The sequence below is a fragment of the Schistocerca serialis genome, unplaced genomic scaffold, assembly GCF_023864345.2.
Source record: "Schistocerca serialis cubense isolate TAMUIC-IGC-003099 unplaced genomic scaffold, iqSchSeri2.2 HiC_scaffold_618, whole genome shotgun sequence".
Taxonomy (NCBI): Eukaryota; Metazoa; Arthropoda; class Insecta; order Orthoptera; family Acrididae; genus Schistocerca; species Schistocerca serialis.
This window is the reverse complement of record NW_026048209.1, coordinates 40,001-45,000: the sequence shown is the minus strand read 5'-3', so window position 1 is coordinate 45,000 and position 5,000 is coordinate 40,001.

Below are 5,000 nucleotides of genomic sequence, written 5' to 3'. Positions count from 1 at the left end.
TGATGCTCCGCAAGAAAATAGACTTGGGATAGGGTGTGTCGTTGGCAAGTCCCCCGGGGCGGCTAGTGTGGGTGGTGATAAGTCCGTAGGGGGTGAGGGGCGAGGTATCACGACGCACTCGCGCGCGCCCCCTCGTACCGACGGACATGACTGTCCACAGTAAACATTCGACACCTCCATCTACAGGGATCCGACGGAACTACGCCAACCATGCTGGCAAAACAGTATCGCCATCTATGCGAATCTGACACACTAGGTCCGCCATGTCGAGCGCACCACAAAACATACCGCCATCTGTAGGTCTCCCTCAGCATGAGCTCCTGCAACGACGATACCGCCATCTATGGGACGCCAAGCCGACTAAGACATCGATGGGCCCACAGTGCCCATCTTTCGACGCCACCCACAAAGCATGCAGCCTGTGTCGACCACAGCACCCAAACGCCAGTGCCTCTGCCGCACGAAGTCGTGGACCGGCAATCACACCACCCGCACCCGCTCGTGCCCACCCCAACCGCCAAACTCGCAACGCCAGCGGATGAACGGCGGAAGTTTCCCGCAGTCGTAATGTGCAATCCACACCTATAACTTGCGTTTCATGAAGAGTTATGTCCAATATGCGACATTCCCGCTGTCCCTATACATGAGCTGCGAGCTGTACCACGTACAAGCTACAGACGCGATCGCATTGCTCACTGTACGGATTCCCATGCCGAGCGATCAGCTAGGAAGCGCCCCCATCCACGTCGGTACCCTTGGGCGTTGCACTCGCAGTCGCAAAAAACGTTGGGCAAATATATTTCTCCGATGCTGAGCGATCAGCTAGGAAGCGCCCCATCCATGTCGGTACTCGTACGCGTCGCACTCGCAGTCGCAAAAAAACGCTGGGCAAATATATTTCTCGGAAGAGTAATGACAGTCCGAGCCTCCTGCGTGGGAAGAGTCTTTCTAGGCCCTGACCCACGGGAAGCGTGTAGCTTCCCCATCCGGACATTTCACGTCGTCACACTACCGGTATTGACTAATAGACTGATTGCTGATAATCATTAGCCACACACTGGGGGAAACGGCCGACAGGGGCGGCAACATAGTGGAGCCGCAGTGTCACTAATGTACAGAGATAGAACAGTTTCGACTGGAACCAGAGTAACCGTATACACGGCACTGATTAGTAATAGATGCAGAGCCATCAGAATACAGATAATATATACAACCGTCCCTATACATGCTGAAAGACTCTGCACACAATGAGAACCACACGTCAGCCAGACACTATCACACACTACTCTCTGCCTCTAACAGGCACACACACAATATCTAACCACCAGCATGGAAGAACATCCGGTGCATCCTCTCCGCCACATTACACAATCCACACTATCATAACCAGACCGGGAGGTCCACCCAGAAAACAGAATATCCCACCCTTCCGACATCCGCCATTGCTCAGCTAAGCCACGAACACCCACACATGTCCTACACAGGGGTGCACCCAACATCACAATACTGCCTCCTGTCACAGTACACAAACAATGGCAGGAATGAAAGACACAGATCTGCCACAACCTTGGAATCGGAGCGCCGCCTGTCATGAGCCACAAGTGCATCCTGACGTGACAAATCGGATGATCCCGCAGGCATGCACTTACGATAATCACTATCAACGAACCTGCCGCCCCCTCCCCCCCCAAAATACACCTTTCCTACAACGTGTACCTTAACCTAAGCTATATTGTACCTTAACCTAAGCGATATTGTACCTTAACCTAAGGTATATCGTACCTTAACCTAACCTACATTGCGCCTTCACCTAACCTACGTTGTACCTTAACCTAACCTACGTTGTACCTTAACCTAACCTACGTTGTACCTTAACCTAACCTACGTTGTACCTTAACCTAACCTACGTTGTACCTTAACCTAACCTACGTTGTACCTTAACCTAACCTACGTTGTACCTTAACCTAACCTACGTTGTACCTTAACCTAACCTACGTTGTGCCTTAACCTAACCTACGTTGTGCCTTAACCTAACCTACGTTGTGCCTTAACCTAACCTACGTTGTGCCTTAACCTAACCTACGTTGTGCCTTAACCTAACCTACGTTGTGCCTTAACCTAACCTACGTTGTGCCTTAACCTAACCTATGTTGTGCCTTAACCTAACCTATGTTGTGCCTTAACCTAACCTATGTTGTGCCTTAACCTAACCTATGTTGTGCCTTAACCTAACCTATGTTGTGCCTTAACCTAACCTATGTTGTGCCTTAACCTAACCTATGTTGTGCCTTAACCTAACCTATGTTGTGCCTTAACCTAACCTACGTTGTGCCTTAACCTAACCTACGTTGTGCCTTAACCTAACCTACGTTGTGCCTTAACCTAACCTACGTTGTGCCTTAACCTAACCTACGTTGTGCCTTAACCTAACCTACGTTGTGCCTTAACCTAACCTACGTTGTGCCTTAACCTAACCTACGTTGTGCCTTAACCTAACCTACGTTGTGCCTTAACCTAACCTACGTTGTGCCTTAACCTAACCTACGTTGTGCCTTAACCTAACCTACGTTGTGCCTTAACCTAACCTACGTTGTGCCTTAACCTAACCTACGTTGTGCCTTAACCTAACCTACGTTGTGCCTTAACCTAACCTATGTTGTGCCTTAACCTAACCTATGTTGTGCCTTAACCTAACCTATGTTGTGCCTTAACCTAACCTATGTTGTGCCTTAACCTAACCTATGTTGTGCCTTAACCTAACCTATGTTGTGCCTTAACCTAACCTATGTTGTGCCTTAACCTAACCTATGTTGTGCCTTAACCTAACCTATGTTGTGCCTTAACCTAACCTATGTTGTGCCTTAACCTAACCTATGTTGTGCCTTAACCTAACCTACGTTGTGCCTTAACCTAACCTACGTTGTGCCTTAACCTAACCCATATTGTACCTTAACCTAACCCATATTGTACCTTAACCTAACCCATATTGTACCTTAACCTAACCCATATTGTACCTTAACCTAACCCATATTGTACCTTAACGTAACCTAATTTGTGCCTTAACGTAACCTAATTTGTGCCTTAACGTAACCTAATTTGTGCCTTAACGTAACCTAATTTGTGCCTTAACGTAACCTAATTTGTGCCTTAACGTAACCTAATTTGTGCCTTAACGTAACCTAATTTGTGCCTTAACGTAACCTAATTTGTGCCTTAACGTAACCTAATTTGTGCCTTAACGTAACCTAATTTGTGCCTTAACGTAACCTAATTTGTGCCTTAACGTAACCTAATTTGTGCCTTAACGTAACCTAATTTGTGCCTTAACGTAACCTAATTTGTGCCTTAACGTAACCTAATTTGTGCCTTAACGTAACCTAATTTGTGCCTTAACGTAACCCATGTTGTGCCTTAACGTAACCCATGTTGTGCCTTAACGTAACCCAATTTGTGCCTTAACGTAACCCATGTTGTGCCTTAACCTAACCTATATTGTGCCTCAACCTAACCTATATTGCGCCTTAACCTGACGCACGTTGTCGCTGAACCTGCTCTGTAATTGTTATGCAACTCGTTAAATTAGTGTAGTGTTGCCTAACCGCAACCCTCGCAATATAGTTCGCTATTCGCACTGCCCGGTCCCCTGTGTATCGCGTCATGTTAAACACCTTGCAGGTGTTGCTGACTTTCCACATGCTCCTGCTATACACTGTAATGTGGATAGCAGCAGGACGTACATGCCCCCCCCCCTTCCCCCCTGCCTTCGCAAGCTGGTCGTTGAGAAGTTTGCATGTTCAATGCCCTTCGCATGCCGACGTACTCAGCCTACGTTGTGGTACGGCCTGTCACCTGTCCGCCGATGTACGCAAAACCCACAAACTGTACTGCACATTGGTCCGTATGTACTGAATGATACATCGTGGCACATGTGTGACCGTACGACGACTGCGCCTAGCAACGGCAGACCATACAGTCCAAATATTGTGCACGCAGCTACGTGTCGTCTCCCTATAAGAGCTGGATTGCAGTGTGGTACGCCATTCAGACGTGTGGGAGGAACGGACGCCCTGGATGGCGATCAGCATGAGCAGTCTGTTGATGTAGTGGAGCGTGTATTCGGACGTAGTCGTCTCTTCTCACACACCGTGATAGCATGTTGCACCGCGTTCCACATCTGCGACATCCTGCAGAGGCCGGCTGACAGTCGTTCGCGCAATGGACACCGCATACGTACGGGGGCTACCTTCCACGTGTTCTCGAGGCGTGCACATGTTGTTGCGTCTATGTGGGCAGACGTAGTGTGTTGTGACACCTGACACAGGCATGCAATACTCGTTGCAAATGGCGATGGACGTCTACGTTTGCTGGTGACGTTACGCAAATGAACAACAGGTAACCCGTTGTGGTGCGGTTGTTCTCGCTAGAGGTGAATCAGTGTTGGCGACGATCGGTCGAGCTATTAACCGGTTGTTTCAGGGATACCCACCATGCCCACGAACGTGAAAGGGGACCCACCATGCCCACGAACGCGAAAGGGGATCTGGGTGTGAGGCGATACGCGGCGGTGGCTGGGTGGGACCGTCCCCGGCCGGTGAGGGGGGGCCGCCCGGCGTGCTGGCAGCGCGGTGCGTGGGCGCACGCGCTACAGCCGGCTGGTGGGGGCGGCCAGTGGCAGGCGCGCCGGCCGACGGACGCGGCAGGCGGCGCAGCTGCGCGCCGGCGCCCCCTGCTCGCGGCGCCTTGCGGCCAAAGTAGGTCCTCGCGGGCCCGGTGCGAAGCGCGGTGGCCATCTGCAGTGTGCTGGTCCGATTGAGGACTGTGTGCGCTGAGGATGCGCCGCCGCCCGGCGCTCGGCGCCGCGACGCCGTCTGCTGCTCGGTCGCCCCAGCGGTTCTCGCAGGTGGTTTGTATCGCAGCTGTGCGGACGTGTTGGCGCGTGCGCTGTGCTGGGAGAGTTCGCTTCGGCACCCAAGTGGGGCTTTTGTCCTTCTGTGGCGCTG